Raw genomic sequence first — 19,861 nt, forward strand, 5'->3', positions numbered from 1 at the left:
AATACATCAGTATTTCAATAAAACAAACTTTGGACAAAAATCCTTAAGATGTGATTTGTTAAAATTGGGTTGTCTATAGTCCCAAATAGGATAAACAAAGACATTAATAGTTTGTTTTCAAGGGTCATGGTGGAACCCATGAGTCACACCCCACTAGTCCTAAACAAATGTTGCCTAGCGTGTTCAGGTGCACTGAATCAAACACTAACTTAGAGTTTGTTCATGTCATAGATAACACTTTCTTGTCATTGTAACACATTCCAGGCTTTCATCTACAAAATAGAAAATTAGACCCTACCAACCTAAACCCCTCCCTTACCATGCAATACAAGAAATGTTACTACAGAAGTAGGCCTCTATTCAAATTTATTATAGGGCCTCCTTGTGCAAGAAAAGAGGCCCCTCCATTTTCTTTTTTGAAAGGAAAGCTAGAGTACCAGTTATACAACAATACCATTGGGATTTGAACTTGCAATGCCCCAACACAAGAGTGACATGCACTAGCTGCTCCTATCAGACAAGCGGAGCCCCTGTTGGTAAAGAGGCTCCTCCATTGCATCACCATGGTGGGGCCCATAAACCACATGGGTCTCGATGTTTTTATATAAACTAGGACAGACTATGTACTAGAAGTTCCATTGCTAAGAATACAATCCTCGAGCAGGAAGACTCGAGGCTCAAAAAGGAACCAAGTTATTTATGAATGGCTTGATATTAGCTCATCTAATAACTCATGATAATGCAATTTGTTTTTGTACTTGCACTCAAACTTGAATTATTAACTTCTTGATCATGGGGTCCACCTCCAGTTACTCATGTTTGCCACATGACATCTAGGCATGACAATGTCATAGTTTTACACTAACTATAACAGAAAAAATTTAATGCAGGCCAAATAGAAAAAAAAAACCCATCATCAGACATGTGTCCTTAAAACATAACATGACATAAAAAACTATGACATGTTCATCCAACATATATACATCTTGCGGTTTTATCTACAAGAAAATAAGAGAGATCTAGGATGGAGGCTTTTGTCTAAGAGAATATATAAAAGTCTACATCTTCTCTTTGAACTTCTTTTTTTCTTCTCTTTCTCGTTTATAGTCTTCTTGATCTCGCTCTTGGTCTTCTTTCTCACATTCCAATTGTTCTTTTAATTGTTGGAGCTCCAACTGCGTTGCCTCCGGCTGAGAAGATAGCTCTGAAACATGAGTTTTGCCTTTGGATATAATGGCAAATGCACCCATCCCTCTCACATGTCCAGACTATTTCCTGAGGACTTTGGCAAAGACATCTCACTGCAACATTGATGGGCCTCCTTGTGAAGAACATGTTTCATCACTTTTAATCTTTAAAGAGTGCAACTTATTTTGCACAACGTTAATATTTGATTATCAATAACTAATGATAATGTACAAAATATAATGAATGAATGTGAATTCTACTTTGCTACTGCAAAGTGTGAGTTACTTACAAAGGTGTCTTCTGCTTCGCTGCAAATGAATGTCATGTGATCTGAATGGGTATGCATCTATTTGTAGAACACTCACGTCATCGGTTCTTGCCCATCTATTTCAGTCTTCAAATAACAAATTTATAATATATTAAATCAAACATATTTAACACTATATTACTATATAAAAAAAATAAAGTTAGGGAATAAAAAACTCTCGTATGAAACCTATAGATATACGAAGATGATCTACTATTATGTTGTACCATCTTTTTACTCTATTCACAAAATTTTTCTTCAATGTCCACTGTTAACCAAAGAAAGATCAATTAATTTACGAAAATCTAAAAATGTAAACATTTATTTACTTATGAATATATATCCAATACTTACCGTCCAATAGTCTTCGGTTAAAAAGTTGCAAATCTCTTTTCACACTTCAAAGTTGACTCTCTCAGGAGGATGTTTTGCTGCTTCTTTGTGATTTTCAAACCTCTTATAATGCTTGTATAAACCTTCTTGCACCATTGAGTATGATAGTTGAAGCTGCTTATCTATGGTAACACACTGTTCAACTATATCCTTCTCTAAATCAAACTCAGTCTGCATCAAATTATCATAATATAGTTAGTAATATTTTTTTATAGATTAATTTGTTTATCAAAATATAGTTAGGCAATATACTTACATAAACTGCCCCACACAACACCAACTTCTTGTTCTCTGAGATTTTTATCTACGACTTGTGAGTCATGTTGGTCTGCTGTCTAACAATGCACAAAAGCTTCATAGAGAATACAGAGGTGCCCTTGCCCATGATTCCTTGCATCCTAGGCTTGATACTTACTGAAGCCTTTCATTACTTGATTTGCTTTTAGTGGGCTATACATTTGTTCTTCCCACGTTTGCACTAAGAAGATTCTACTATTGCTAATTTGTTATAAGAAACAAATATATATTAATAGAAATGATAGTAATAAAATTTTAATTATACAAAAGAAATACTGGACTAATATTTACCTGAGGTCACCAATGATGACTCTAGAGTTGCAGAGGCCTGCGGTGTCAAAGGGGGCATCTCCTCCTTCTTTGAAGTATCACCCACATGTAATATAAAGTGGATTTGGTCTAGGTGTTCACCTTGGCTGACGAGTGGTGAACCATTCCATGGGAAGAAGGAACACAAACATCCTCGTTGTGAATGACTATATATAAACATTTATTAATTTTATGCAAATAATATTAGATCAGACTACACTATACAAAATTGAATTATATAAGAATATTTACTATCATATAAAAACAACATTAAATTTGATATATATTATAAAGAACCAATATACATTTTTGAACTCATTTTCAATAGAAAAAAGAACACAAAGGAAGAAGACAAAGCAATAAAACATGCACTTATAATACACTTCCTTTGTGACCCTGAATGCATTATCAACGCTTTAATAGGTAGATATTCAACTATATTTATATCAAATTCTAGTTCTAGCCATGAGTCCACCAACCAATAAAGACTTTCTGGCAACACAGGGTCTTCCTTCGCTGCTTGTGATACAAACATACTGAAATAACCGATATACATTTAAGTAGTCAAGGTTCCATTAATAAATATATTTTACTTTTACTCAAATTTATTATAAATTCTAATGCACTGTGTTGTTCTTAATAACCATCTATAAAAGAAAAAGTTAATTGTTGGATGACAAACTCTAGTACTTATCAAGAAAATTTAGTGTGTATTATATCTCCAAATATGATCCCTAAAAATGGTGGCTTTTCATATCTATAGATGTTTAGTTGTTTGTACATTATGACAATTTTAATTCTACAACTTAATCTCATAATAAAGTTGGTTATTGGATACTGCTCTTACTTTACTCCCTGTTGCCACTTGCCTGCCAGTTCTCTTGTCCTTAATCACAAAGCCATCAAATGAAAACTTGAACAAACAGGGCATATCAATGGTTAATTAACTTATGAACACCAAATTCTTTTTAATTTCGAGAACAACCAAAACATTATTTAGTTGAAGAGATTGATCACCATTTCAATCTTTATAGACCCAATATGAGTAATATTTAATCTAGCACCATTTTCAGTCATAATATTTTCTAGATCAAAATACTTGGAACAAGTTTTAAAATTACCTGAGTTTGTCGTAATGTGAGAGGTAGCTCTAGTGTCAGGGAACCAATCTTGATCTTCGCTATCAGCAAGTTTAATGGTAGTAAGAGCCCGTGGAACATCTTCAACTTGATAGGCATGAATAAAAGGATGCCAACAATTGGTGGCACTGTAATTTTTATCTTGCCACATATTTGACACAAGACTCCCTTTTCCTTTTCTTGGCCCATTATGGTATTATAATGATGTAAACTAGTTTTGCTTTTGTTTTGATTGAATCTACTACCATCTTGGACGGCTTGAATAAATCCATGACCCTTAGAGCTGAAGTATTGCTTTGGATTAAATCTATTTCACTGATTGTTAATTTTTTGCTCAATAAAGGCAGGATTTTCATTCACACCTTCTTCATGAATGGTGTGCATGGTTTCACGCCCTTAAAGCAGGCCAATCATGTCATCATATGAAAGAATGAGTGGCTTTAGCATCGTTGTTATAGAAACATCATGCTCATGACCAAACTCATTCAAGAATAAAAAAAATACCATGATTTCATCTTCCACGGGCTTGCCAATTGTTGCAAGTTCATCACAAATTTTCTTAAATCCATTGACATATTCATTTACCAAAAGATTTCTTTTTCGGTATGATTGCAACTTTTTTGACAACAAAAATTCACATTCCTTGAAAACGTGAGCAAAGGCCTTAATGAGAATATTCCATATCTCACTGGATGTTTGACGATCAATGACGAGACCTAGCACTTCTTTTGATAGAGTGCACATGATTCATCCTCGCAACAATCAATCAAATTTCTTCTAGGCAATAAAATTTGGATTTGAGACACCATCAATAGTTTGAATTAGGACCAAAGTTTCACCATCTACAAAACCAATCATGTCCTTGCTTTCGATGAGGCCGAGCAATTATTTTTTTGACAACAGAAAGGCTTGATTGTGACGAAGTTTGCCACATTCAAATTGAGAAGGTATGAGAACTTAATAGAGTTGTCGATGGATGCTGAAACCATTGAAGAGCACAATCACTCTCTCACCCAGGACACTATACCATAAAGATAAATGCATAAGTTTAGAGTTACCACAATGTTAACGTGATTTGGTGAGATGATCACTTACATCCACGATACTCTGTACTCAACACATGGAGTTTTCCACTATTTAAAATAGTTATAGAGTTCCCAGATTTACAAGAGTTTATCAAAATTGACTTTTCTTGCCTCAGTCAATTGTCATTATCCGATTGAAATAGGTTACAATTCTTTAACATGATAAGTTTATCAAATTCCTTATTATGATCATCATTATCTTCAATAACCGATATACTCGAGATTATCATTTTAGATGGCTTTAGCTCAAGAAAACTCAACTTTATTAGAGTCTAGAGTTTTTCATTTAGAAGGAGATTATCGTTGAGCCTTATTCTTGCTATTGAGTTTACGTGATCTGGGTGTACCACCTATTCTGTTGAGAAAGTGTTGTGTGTTCTCCCTGAACACGCACTGTAGCTACAATGCATGTTTGGGGTCTCGACTGAGTGCCACATGGTGCTCAGTCGGGTGTATAAGACCCTACACCGTCGTACACTCACCTGCTGGTGTACGGGGGACATATAACTTGCCCCTATCCTGGTGCATGCTCCTTGCTTACAAGAGGCTCTCTGAAATGATGGTTTTTGACGTACATGGTTTCTGGCAAATCTTCTGCTCCCCTCCCCCATTAAAGCAGGTTATATGCCCCCCCCCCGAAGATGGCCGTTAGCCACAGTGCATGTTCGGGGTCCCAATGAGCGCCACATATATAAGCTCATGGGGCTCGTATCCTCGTGTGCGTTGACATCACTTAGCATCATAATCTGGTATGGTTGCAAAGACTTAAATACCCTTTCCCTCCATTCTTGCCATGAAACAACGGTTCAAGAAGATGACAAAAATGTTTTCTATTCAAAAAAAGGGAAACGACCGTTCGAGATCCTCCATCTAGAAAAGTGAAATGGCGGTTCGAGAATGATGTTAACTCTTTAAAGTCCAAACGTTTTGTTTTTGCCCTAAGCAGTAAAATTTTGCACCATCTGCTGTAACATGAGCTCCCTTTGATGATGCAAACTTTGCCGTCGTCTGCTGCCACCGAACTCTCCTTTGCCGTCGTCTGCTGCTGTCAAAGCGTCCTTTGCCGTCGTCTGCACCGAAGGACCCTTTGTCATCGTCTGCTGTCGCCAGAGCACCCTTTTCTGTCGTCTGCTGTCATTGGAGCATCCTTTGCCATCGTCTGCGTATTGGCAGCATCGTTGCCACCATCAGTTGTGTCTATCTTCTGAGTGTTTCTCCTCCACTGTCGGATTACCAAGGTTTTGTTATGCAAACAAATAGATTTGTAAATATGAATGCTAAATCTTACAACTGGTTTTACTATTCATGCTAAATAATACTTATTTTCATACTGAAACAAATCGATTTGTACCTATCCACCTTATGGGCGTCAAAAAATAGTTAGCAATATTTGTTCTTATGAAGGCCAAACATTTCAACGATGTGTACTTATGAAGGCTATATTTCTATAATGATTTATACGTTCAATGCAACAATGATTTATAGTTTGAAACAATAACAATTTAATGAAACTACCATAATTTGTACTTAAGTTTGATAAATCATACAATAATGTATACGTATAAAGCCAAACGTTACAACGACATATACTTATGAAGGATGCAATTTATACAACAATTTGTAAGTTTGAAGTAGCAACAATTTATACATTTAAAGCACTAGCGATGTGTATTTATGAAGTTACCTCGATTTGTACTTAAGTTTGCTAAATCTTACAACGATGTTTACTTATAAAGCCAAATATTGCGACGATTTGTAATATTGGTGATTGTGTAACAAATGGAATAATTTGTATTATTATATAGTGGAGGAGGCGGTTGTAACATATAATGATGCTGTTAAATTTATGTGTTGTGCAGGTAAGCAATGTCTAAAGCTCGTCAGACAAGAAATACCCCGCTGTTCTATGAAATGAATATTAGAGAAGTTGCCCACCAGTCCCATCTACATGAACATTATTGAAGGTATCAAATTATAATGAAGATTGAAAATGATAAAGACAGGTACAAAGCGTTGAAATTATATTATGCGAAGGATTATCCATCAGATATTGAGGCTGAAGACCAAAGGAAGAATGTGGAAGAACTAAAGATGAAGAAGAATAAGGATGACAAAGAGAAGGAAAAGTAAAGGAAGAAGGAGGAGAACGAAAAGCAAAGGCAAAGGAAGAAGGCATAGGAAAGAGAAAGGTAAAGGGAGAAGGAGGAGGAGGAGAATGAAAGACAAAAAAAGAATAAGGAGGGGGCATATGAGAAGGAAAAGCAAAAAAAGAATAAGGAGGAGGCGGATGAGAGGGAAAGGCAAAAAAAGAATAAGGAGGAGGAGAAGAAGGAGGAGAGGGAAAGGCAATTGAAGAAGAAGAAGGAGGAAGAAGAGAAGGAAAGGCAACTGATGAAGCAAGAATATTTTGAAAAGCAAAGGCGGATAAGGCAAATGAAGAAGGAGGCGAAGGAGAAGATGGAAAAGCAATTGAAGAAGAAGAAAGATGAGGAAGAGAATGAAAGACAAATAATGAAGATGGAAGAAGAAAGGCAAAGGAAAAAGCATCAGAATGAGGAAGAGAAAGAAAGGCAAATAAAGGAGAAGGAGAATGAGAAGGAGGACGAGGAAGAGAAGGAAAGGCAAAGGAAGGAGAAGGAGGACGAGAAAGATAAGGAAAGAGAAAGGAAGAAGCTGAAAGAGGAAGAGAAGAAAAGGGAAAGGAAAAAGCATAAGGAAGAGAAAGAAAGGGAAATGAAGAAGCAAAAGGAGGAAGAGAAGAAAAGAGAAATGAAGAAGCAAAAAGAGGAAGAGAAGGAAAGGGAAAGGAAAAATCAGAAGGAGGAAGAGAAGGAAAGAGAAAGGAAGGAAGAAATTAACAAGCAGAGGAGGGAGGCGAAGGAGCGAAGGAAGGAAAAAGTAGAAAAGCAAAGGGAGGTAGTAGAGAAACAAAAAAGGCAGAGGAGAGAGAGAGGGAGGGGATGAAGATGAGAAAATTATGACCAAGGTACGTAAATCAATCCTATCTGTCACGATTTACTGTGATAGGTACTACTGTGATAGCGATTAATGTGATAGCAATTAATGTGATAGCGATTACTGTGAATGATTTACTGTGATAGGTATTACTATGTATAGCGATTACTATATATATCGACGTGTAGAAGTACAAATGAGACTAATTTACAATTGATACGAATAATATGCTATTTTGTGTTACAGGGAGGTCAGAAGAGAAGTAGAGCACCATGTGAAAAGCTCAGAGGGCGGTCTCAGTGGTTTGTAGTTCTGTCGTGGTATGGTCAGCTAAGTGCATATCCAAAGGATTGATTACGAAACATGCACTTTGGTGGTCTTCTGGACCAACATTTTTTTGAAACGTGCTGGAACACCATGACCCACCTGGTAAATAAGTGGAATCATCAGACGAACACATTCCAGTTCGATTCTTTTGAGATCGCCATGACCCTAAAAGATGTGGCATGGATTACTGGCCTTAAGTGTCATGAAAGTGCTATCCTATTATTAGATTCAAACTATAAGCAAGGGACAAGTGCACGACCCTTTTAGGAATGTCGATGGATGACTGAAGTCAATGTAATTCTGGTGGAAACAATTCTACATCGATGAAAGTTTCTTCTTTCCATAATAAATGGGAAGGCTGGTCCACTACATGTGCATCTGAAAGAGCTGATCAAGAGTTGCACAACTTCCTTCTTTATTTTTTTGGTCTTACCTTATTTTTCGATTGTTTTGCTTCGAGAATAAGTTACTTGTGGCTGCAGTTCCTCAAAGACTTAGATGAAGTCGACAACTGAGCATGGAGTTCTGCTATGCTCGCACACTTGTACAGTCAACTTTACTGTACTCGTAAGAGTACAAAAACCGTTGGGGGGTTTTGGCCATTTTTTCAGGTATTTGTTTATTACATATTTAGTACTTGTAGACTAATCTTGTTGAAGGTTGTAGTATTACTAATATATTATTATTGTAGGCCTGAGCATGGGAGCATATTATCGCGTTACATCCTCAGTGTAGCCCTACGATTTTTGGTTTTTCAAAGATCGGTCGGTGGACTAGAATAAATGTCAAGGAGGATAATTCTAAGTTCATTTTAGATGGTCTGCAACTAAATGAGATAAATGGTTTAAAATCGTTTACAATCATTTCAACATTTATCATTTAGTAGTATAAATCGTTGGAATGTTTGACATTCTTAAGTAATCTTTGTTGTAAGATTTTGTCTTTCTTAGTAGAAATCATTATCGCTTTAGCATTTATCTTTCAGTACTATAAATTGTTGTAATCATTTGCATTCTTAGTAATAGTCATTGTAATATATTTAGCATTCATTATTATAAATAATTTTAATATTTATCATTTATTAACATGAATAATTGTCTATACCTAAACCATAATCTCCAATGTACAGGTTGTGTGGAGACCATATAGAGATAGGGAGGATGAGGACCAAGAGCTTGTTGCTGAGGGTGTGAGACTATCTGACCGCGATATTTGGTTATTTAACAATTATAAAACTAAGTTGCAGCATGGTAGTCAAGTTCTCTTATAATCTGGCTTGGGACAGTCTATCCCAAAGAAGCATGTGGAAGTGAGAAGGAACATGAATAATGGTGGGGCCAAGAACATGAATTGACACAAACGCTACAGGAAACAATTGGATAGCTGGAACAAAGGAGGTGTCTATGCCATAGCGTATGATTATAAAGAACGACAATATGATCCCAACTATTTCCAAAAATATTAAGAACCCATGCATCGTGGTTGCACTTTTTGTAGTGGTTATTTTTAAATAATATTTTCCAGTAAAACAGTTGGAAAATTGTCAACCAAAAATAATAAAAACCGACTTTCCATGAATGTGGCAAGTACGGGTCGAATCCACAGGGAACAAGAACTATCCAAATTACTTATAAAGATTTCAATTTATTAATATCAAACTCTTAATCTAAGTTAATAGATACAACTTCTAAAGAAATTACAACTAAAATTACAATAACTAGAAACACAAATCTAAATTCTCCTCCAGATCACCAAGGGCAATTTCATCCTTTCGCCAAGTATAATTTTTTTTTTGCGCTTGACAAGATTAACCTTGTAATCTGTAGTAAGCTTATCAACCTAACACAAAGAAAAGAACAAGTCAGTACACAAACATGATAATTAAATCTAAAATTATACTAAACCTAATTCTACAAACAATTAATATAATAAAAATTCAAAATTAACTAAGATATCAATTCTAAGAGCACCAACTAATTATCCTATGTCTAACTAGGTTAATTATTGCAAATGCACTAACTAACATGCATAAAAACACTAAAACTACTGAAAATCACAAAACTAAGAAAATGACTGTTTTACCCTCAACTAGTGCAAAAGTGGATTCTGACAACTTTTCGCAAACAGAGAATTTGAAGAAGAAAACAAAGTCCAATTTTCACAAAATATCTTTTGTTTTGTTCCTGACAGATTTAAGAATCTGTCAGATGTTAAGTATTTTAAAAAATTCTTCTGAAGCTCCAGATATAAGCGTTTCAAATTCGTGAAAAATCTGGAAATCGTATGTCCCGAAACTGAAAAACCCGAAAAAACTGATTTTGAAAAACGGTTAAAAGTCAGACCAAATCAACTCGAAATGAGCTGATTTTTGGACTGCTAACAGTGAACACCCAAATGAAGAGAATAGAAGAAAAATTCTGGAAAAACTTCAAAAATTTGCACATAAAATGACAAGTGCAAGATGCAGTAAAAATCGAGTTTTTAAATCAATGCACTATTCATTTGAAATAACCATCTAATTGCACTATGACATTGAATGATATGTAAAAACAGTCATAAATGTTCTAATTTTCTGTTAACTACAGAAAATGAAATCAAATGGAGTGACTAAGCAAACATGCAATGAATTACACAAGTATCACTAAATCTAATCCTAACAAAACACTATTTTTAAACTATGTTAAACTACTTTGCAAAACTAACTACACTATCCATGTTAGATACTTCTAAATTAGAGTTAAATATGAATTTGAATCTACTAAAGTTAATATTTAACTAGGGTTAGTTGACTCAAGACACTAAGTAGGACAATTCATGTTTGACTTTGACTAAGCTCACGCCCTACCTAAATGGACCCACTAGGGTTAACTAAATTTGAGACTTAACTAAAATAGACACCTAATAAATAAAGACTATTTGTGAAAACCGAAAAGGAAGAAAAATAATTAAATGAATCTATCTAAATTACACGCCTAAATGGGATTCAATTAACACTAATGAAGACCTACCTAAATGATAAATCACGATTTCTAAAATCTAAGGATAATTCAACACTTACTAAAATGGTTAGTACTATATCTATGCTAGGTCAAGATATGGATTTAATGAAGGGTTATAAATGCTAGACAACAAAATTGGAAATGACAACACCCATCCACTCTTACCTTAATAATCCATTTGGAAAGATCACAATTGCAAAAACTGTCCAGCTTGAGGGACCCACACGTTTTTAGGGTTTCATTAAAAGAAGGTAGCCCCTTTTTAAACTCTTTCCCAAAGCCTTACAAACAAATTTTAGAAAGGAATTTGAAACTCAATTTTGTTTCCAAACTTTGAAAGGATAAATATTTCTATATTGGCTGGACTAGAAGGGGGTTACAAATTCCTCAATTGGATTCCATGAATTTGAGTGAATTTTTCAACCTACCAAAATCGTTTTTCCACCAAAATTACCCAAGTGCCCTTTATCTAAAATGCAAAACTAAATACTTAGCTAATCTAATCTATCATTAACCTAACTAAATTAACCTATACACAAATAACTCAAAGAATATGAATAGCATGTAAAACACGAATTGGAAAGAACTAACTATTTTGAATAATACACCTAAATCGACATTACTGACTTACCTAAAATTACTAAAGCTAAATAGAATGAAGACACACTTTCCTAAAATTTAAGCTACAACCACGACTACCTTCTCCATGAAGGAAATGACAACCATTAACACGCCTAAAATGAGTTTTGCCTAAACTATAAAAAAAAAATGAGAATTTTTTCTTTCTTTTTCTTTTTGAAACATATTTCAAACTAAATTAAAACCAAACTTTAATCTAATTATCATCTAAATCCAATTTAGAACTGCCTAAAACATAACTCACTGAAATTGTAACCCAAAAAGAATTGACTAATGTGAAACAAAAAAAATCGTTTGACCTTAACAAGACACAACTAGCCGATTTATACACTTGAACTAGACACCCTACATGACCACGATTAAATCACCTAATTAAACTCAAATGCAACCATAGCTGGGTAGAAGACACAATTTGAACATGCTGCATGCCTAAAAAACGCAGAAAAGACAACGAAACAAAACGTTAAAATCGGCTAGATCACTTCTAGCCGATTCTTGAACTTTTTGTGAAAACTGACTATTGAAAGTGATTAACGCCTAAACTGAAACCATACTTGACATTCAATCACAGCAAAGACTCAATTAATGACAGTGGTTTTGCTGTCAAAAGAAATGAAAAATAAGAAAGGGGCTGAGATTTAGAGAAACTCGACTATAGGATGACACAATATTATCTAAAAGAAAGAGAAGGGAAAGACCTACCTCAAGGGCGATCCGACGAATGTGGGGGTGGAAAGAGCGGAATCTGCCAATGGAAATTTGTCCAATCTTCTTCAATGATGCTGGAGCAGCACGATGGAACTCTTTCTTGCAGTTGCAATACGGTTGAAGCACACCGAAGGTGGAAGGTGATCCAATTCACAATCGGTTGGAGTAGAGGATCAGATGGAGGTAGAGCCAATCTATCTTGTTGGAGTAGACAGCACTCCACGCAAGATTGACGTCTTCAATTTCTGCTACACCTACAAAAGAGAGCACATATGATCAACACCCAACAAGGAGGAGTAGAAATGAAAAAGATATATGAAAACAAAGAGAAATAACAAGGGACAATGCATGAATCTCAAGTAAAACCCAAAGAAAAACAAGTATGATGGCGTGTGATGGCTGGAGCAAGAATCAACAAATGTGGTGCTAGTCTCTAGGCAAAGACGCCTAGGGTTTTCAGAAAAGACATTTTTATATTTTGGCTCAAATTTCCAAAATTTCAAAAGAGATTTAAAATAAAAATTTTTGCTCTGCGCCTCTTTTGGAAGGGGTTTTCTGAAAACCTTTTTCTAAATGGGTTTTGGATCACATGTAAGATGGATTATGATGTTTTAAGAACTGATCCAAGGCCCAAGATGATCTATTTGGGTCGGATCTGGATCCGAATTACCTTGAAATCCATGCCCAAGCACTAAAATTGTAATATCTCACTCAATTTAACTCTGATTTACTTGAAATTCGAACCAAGATTCCATTATGTCTAAATACCTCCAATCATGGGTTCTAAACCTTAAAATCACATAAAAATGCATGAATATAATAATAAAATGATGTGCATTTCATGCATCATCAAATACCCCCATGCTTGAATGTTTGTTAGTCCCTTAACAAACAACTAACTGAGTTATGAACTTGAAAAAATAGACAACTATGCACTAAACAATTAAAATCCTAACTCACTTTTGTAGGAATCACGGTTGCATTTAGCTCATGCAACAAGCCCTTTAAACCCCTGGGTTACCCCAGTGGACGAGTAAGGTCTCGTGAGGATTTGCAGCGATGCTACCCACAAACATCAATGTCATGCAAGAATGATTTTTCAAAAATATTAGGCAAATAAAAAATCAGTTTAAGCAAATATTTCATGTAATGTACACTCTCATAACAAATTTAGAATTCTTATGCCACCACAGTAAAAACCTTTTTCTTTCACTTTTCTAAACTTGTAATTATCTATGATTTTCTTCAGAAAGTCAATTATTATCATGTTATTATTCATTTATCCTCACTTGTATATTTTCTGCACAACATTTCACAATTATTCCTAAGCAATGAATTTTCCTCATTAAGCTCACTCTTTTTCTTTTGATTTTCAAATTTTCACCATTTTTTTTTTCATTTCTTCTCTCTTGAGCATTCTTCTCACTTGAGCACTATTTATAATATCCAGTTTTGTGACCCATGTAGCGAGCTTTGGGTCAGTGATTCCTAGGCCAGACGACCTTAGGGCACCAGATACAGAGTGTCCCTCAGACTTAATTGCTCGAGTCACTAGACCTTCTATTTTAATAGTTTACGTATAGTCTTTTTCTCATCATGTGAAATGTCTCTATCTCTTAGGCTTTCTATGAAGTTCATGTAACAAGCTTTCGAATCGGTGGCTCCCAAACCAGATGACTTTAGGGCACCAGGTGTAAAACACCCTTCAGACTCTACTTGCTCGAACCAAATAGGCCACATATATCGACTAGACAAGAAGCTGATCTCCTTCGTTATCCTTTTCGTCAAGAGGCCTCAAACACTTCAACTTGTGTTTGAGCTCAACTACTGGGAATCGCGAAGACATCAACAACTAAACACAGTTCTTTTCTTTTAAGCTCATATTTCTAAACATCTTTCAATTGCTTAGTTTTCCCACAAAACATACTGTGCATACTTATACTAAAGTGATTCAAAACATTCTAATATTCAAATACTATCTTTTCTTTGAACAGTTTCATAAATAACTACTCTATTTGGATCAGATCAGAATTTTTTTTTACATGGGGCTTAAAAAATTCTAAATTGTTAGATTATGCAAAAAACAATCATATATGCTACAAAATTGTTCTTAATGACCTAATTTTTTGAGTTTTTAGCTACTTGACATAAAATTTTTTTTAGTGTGTATCTAAACCACCCCCCCATGCTTGAATGACACTGTCTTTAGTGGCATACAAAATGTGTAAACATGCAATACAAATGCACACTAAAGATCAATAAACTAAATACGAGAAAAAGGATAGATACAACCTAATATGTGTCGGGCCTCTGAAGTTGATGATAAAATTGACTTTGGACTACCACTATGCATATACGAAAGCATAGTTTCTGCTAATCTGGTCAATGTTCTGCTCTGAAGGTTGTGCTCTGCACCTGATAACTAATCCTCACACATAAAATATTAGATAAACCTGCATGAATCAGAATAAGTGTAAGTTCATATGAAATAAAATGACTGAACAAAAGCAAATGCTGAAACTGAAAAACAAAACTAATTCTACTATCTACATATGATACATTCCTCTGCTCAAATCCTATTCCTTCATGAGATCCCAGACCTCACACTCACCAGCCTGTAAGGTATCTGAAATGTAGGGCTTCAGTCTTTGCCCATTCACCTTGAATGTGCCGTCGGTTTGTGGGTCAAATAATGTCACTGCTCCGTGCGGGAATACTTCTCTCACGATATAAGGTCCATCCCATCTTGACCTTAATTTACCTGGGAATAGCTGCAAACGAGAATTGAATAACCACACTTTCTGATCCGGCTCAAACACTTTTCTGATAATGTGTTTATCATGAAAGGCCTTAGTGCGAGCTTTATATAACTTGGCATTCTCATATGCATCATTCTTGAGCTCTTCTAACTCGGTGAGCTGCAATGATCGCTCTTTGGCAGCCTGGGTGAGGTCAAAATTAAACTTCTTGATTGCCCAATATGCTCTGTGTTCCAGCTCGACAGGGAGGTGGCATGCTTTTTCAAAAACAAGCCGATACGGGGACATGCCAATGGGAGTTTTAAATGCAGTCCTATATGCCCAAAGAGCATTATCTAAGCGCTGGGACCAATCCTTGCGGTCTGGATGAACTGTCTTTTCTAAAAGCCGCTTAATTTCCCTATTAGAAACCTCAACCTGTCCACTGGTCTGCGGATGATAAGGAGTGGTGAACCGATGATTGACAAAATACTTTCTCAAAAGAGAAGCTACCTGCACATTCCTAAAATGCTTGCCACCATCACTTATCATCGCAGATGGCACACCAAAACGACTGAAAATATTATGCTTAATGAACTTAAGCACCACTCTATGATCATTGGTCTTGGTTGCCACAACCTCGACCCATTTGGACACATAATCAACCACCACTAAGATATATAAATTGCCAAATGATGGCAGAAATGGTCCCATAAAATCTATGCCCCAAACATCAAAAATCTCAACAATCAAGATCGGGAGCAAGGGCATCATGTCCCTCTTGGACATGTTCCCAGTATGCTGACAACGGATGCATTTCCTACAGAACTCATGCGCATCTCTGTGGAGTGTGGGCCAAAAAAATGCAGACTGTAAAACCTTTGCAGCTGTCTTCCTACTGCTAAAATGCCCTCCACAGGCTAATGAATGACAAAAACTGAGGATGAACTCATACTCCTCCTCTGGTACGCATCTTCTGATGATCTGGTCTGCACAATATTTGAACAACTCTGGACCATCCCAATAATAATGTCTCACCTGTGATAAAAATCGCTCTCGCTCATTCTTATTCCAATGCTCAGGAATCTGCCTCGAAACCAGATAATTCACAATATCTGCAAACCAGGGTAACTGCGATGTTCCAACTGCCATAATCTGCTCATTGGGGAAAGAATCACTGATCGATCTCTGATTCTGAGTGGTCTCCATGATCAGTCTAGAGAGATGGTTTGCTACTACGTTCTCACTTCCCTTCTTATCTCGAATATCGAGATCAAACTCCTCTAGTAGCAGAACCCATCGGATGAGCCTCGGTTTGGTGTCTTTCTTGCTAAGAAGGTACTTCAATGCAACGTGATCAGAATAGACAACCACTTTCGAACTGAGAAGATAGGACCTAAACTTATCCAAAGCGAATACTACCGCGAGTAGTTCCTTCTCTGTCATGGTATAGTTCATTTGAGCATCAGGTAGAGTTCTGCTCGCATAGTATATCACATAGGGCTTCTTGTCAATCATTTGTCCTAAAATGGCCCCCATCGCATAATCGAACGCATCGCACATAATCTCGAATGGAATCATCCAATTCAGAGGTCTCAAAATGGGTGCAATGGTCAAGGCTTCTTTGAGTATCTCAAAGGCCTTCATACAATCATCACTAAACTCAAAGGGCTAATCCTTTTCCAATAATGATCAAAGCGGTCGAGAGATTTTTCTAAAATCTTTGATGAATCGCCTGTAAAATCCGGCATGCCCTAAGAATGACCGAACCTGCTTAACAGTGGTAGGTGGAGTCAATCGTGAAATAGACTCAACCTTCGCTCGATCAACCTCTATCCCTCTTTTGGACACAATGTGTCCGAGCACTATCCCCTCTTGGACCATAAAATGACTCTTCTCCCAACTCAAAACCAGGTTTGTCTCCATACACCTACTCAATACTCAAGTAAGTTTCTGAAGGCAATCCTCAAAGGAAGAGCCATACACAGAAAAATTGTCCATGAAAACTTCCATGACATCATCCACCATGTCAGAGAAGATAGCTAACATGCACCTTTGAAATGTTGCCGGGGCATTGCAGAGCCCAAACGACATACGTCTGAACGCAAAAGTGCCATATAGACATGTAAATGTGGTTTTCTTCTGGTCATCAGGATGGACAACTACTTGATTATATCCCGAATATCCGTCCAAGAAACAGTAGTAGCTCTGTCCTGCGAGTCTTTCCAAAATCTGATCAATGAATGGCAACGGAAAGTGATCCTTTCATGTTGCTACATTCAACTTTCTGTAATCAATATAGACTCGCCACCCTGTGGTGGTCCTCATCGGAATGCTTTCCCCCTTTTCGCTCTCCACAACAGTGAGTCCATATTTCTTTGGCACAACCTGAATCAGACTGACCCACTGGCTATCAGAAATGGGGTATACGATCCCAACATCCAAACATTTGACCACCTCATTTTTCACCACCTCTTTCATATTAGGGTTTAATCTTCTTTGTATGTCACGTGGACTTGGCTTGTTCGTCACAATGAATCTGATACATGCAGAATGAAGGATCAATCCCTTTCAAATCAGCAACCCCCCCAGCCAATCGCTGCCTTGTGCTCTCGCAAAATGTCTAGCAGTCTCTGCTCCTGCTCCTCTATGAGCAGTGACGAGATCATCACAGGCAGAGTCTCACCAACACTGATGTATGCATACTTGAGTGAATCCGGTAAGGATTTCAGCTCAAGTTGCGGGGGAGACTCTATCGATGATTTGGCTGGGGTCTCAGCAAGTGGTGGGAGAGGCTCAATGCTCCCTCTCCAAGGAGGGAATCCTAACGAAACTAATGACACATCTACACTAAGTCTACAACTATCATCTCCTGTATGATACATATCCAGGGAATCCTCTGTCATATACAACTCTGGTTGTGCTTCCACTAAATCTTGTGCTATATCAACTTGGAAGCACTCCATATCTCTCACTGGACCCATCGTGACATTGAAAATGTTCATCCTGACCTTTCGATTGTCGAATGACAAGTCCATAGCTCCGATTCTGCAATTGATGCATGCATTGACAATCACCAAGAATGATCAGAGTCTGGTGCTGGCTATCAACTCCTTCCATGTCAAGGATAATGAAATCGACTGGAAAATAGAACTCGTCCACTTTAACTAGCACATCTTCCAAGACACCTCTCGGTACCTTGACAGAACAATCTGCTAGCTGAAGTGTAATCGGAGTCGATCTCATTTCTCCTAGCTCAAATGAATCATAGAAATATCCGGGCAGAATGTTCACGCTTGCTCCAAGGTTGAGTAAAGCGTGTTCTATGCGGATGTTTCCTATGGCACATGCAATGATCAGGGCTCTAGGGTCCTTGAGCTTTGGTGGAGTCTGATGCTGAATCACTGAACTCATCTGCTCAGCCAGATGCATCTTGGTAGGAACTCTTCCTCTGGATTTCCTCTTCTGGGTACATAGTTCCTTAAGGAATTTAGCATAAGCCGGCACCTGATGAATGGCATCTAGCAAAGGCAGGTTGATCCGTACATGCTTGAAGATCTTGAGCATGTCCTGGACCTTCGTGCTTTGCTTTCCTCTGCCCACGGGAGATTCTAACGCTTTGGGATAAGGTGGTTTTGGAATATACATCTGGGGGTCCTCCTCTTTGTGAGAAGGCTCACTCCTATCCTGCTCCTGAACTGAGGTGAAGGACTGAGTCGCAGAAGATGGTGTGTCGAGTCTGACTCATCTGTCCTCTCTCTACTCTCGACATGATACTCACGTCCACTCCTAAGGGCCATAACAGATTTGGCCTGTTGCTGTGACTCTGTGATGTACATGCCTCCTGTTATTGATTCCTTGCCCTTTGGGTTCATCACTGCCTGACTCGGCAAACTACCCTCAGGTCTCCGACTGATCGCTTCTGCTAACTGCCCCATTTGCGATTCTAACTTCGCAATGGACTGAGTGTGCGAGCTCAAGATCTGACTGCACTTCTCGAAGGCATTCTGATTAGAGGTTTTCACCTCTCGGAACGCTTGGAGAAGTCTCTCCTCGAAAAAAGTCTGCGGAGTAGACTCTTGTGAGAGCTGAGGAGAAAAAGAAGAAGTGTTCTGAGGATAGCTCGACCTCTGAAATGTCTGAGTGAATGGTGGTGACCGAGCAGGCTGAGAGGGGGGAAGCTGAGTAGAAGGCTGAGGATTCTTCCATGAAAAGTTAGGATGATTACGCCACCCCAGGTTATATGTAGGTGAATATGGATTGTTCGGGGGTCTGGCGTAACCCTGAGCAACCTGAACTTGCTCTTGCACAAATTCAGGGTACTGAGTTGCCGAAGGGCACTCAGTGATCGAATGTGTTGGACTGACACAGAGAGTACACACCTGATGACTGGTAGATGGGTCTGCGAGAAGTTGATCTAACTTCTGTGCAATCATACCCACTTTGCATTGTAATGCAGTAGATGAACCAATTTCGAGAACACCACCTTTCTTAGGAATGCTAGGTGTGGTTCTATCGGACTAAGAGCTAGAAGCATGATGGAGGGAATTCTTTGCTAATCTGTCAAACAATCTTCATGCTTTATCTTCACTCTTCAACATGAATGTCCCTCCGCAAGAAGAATCAATCATCTGACGATTCCTGTCAGACAATCCATCGTAGAAACTCTGCACCAGTTGCCATCTCGGCACCTGATGGTGGGGACATTTCCTAAGGAGATCCTTCATCCTCTCCCAGGTCTCATGAAACTACTCACCATCTAGCTCTGAAAAGCTAG

The 19,861-nt window shown here is 37.5% G+C and overlaps 1 pseudogene; it reads right to left on the reverse strand.

The window, feature by feature from the left end:
- Window positions 1–1,888: 1,888 nt before the first annotated feature.
- LOC149821074 (uncharacterized) lies at window positions 1,889–19,022 on the reverse strand (annotated as a pseudogene).
- Window positions 19,023–19,861: the final 839 nt, after the last annotated feature.

This window comes from Nuphar pumila, chromosome 12, assembly GCF_984573655.1.
Source record: "Nuphar pumila chromosome 12, dmNupPumi1.hap1.1, whole genome shotgun sequence".
NCBI classification, from domain to species: domain Eukaryota; kingdom Viridiplantae; phylum Streptophyta; class Magnoliopsida; order Nymphaeales; family Nymphaeaceae; genus Nuphar; species Nuphar pumila.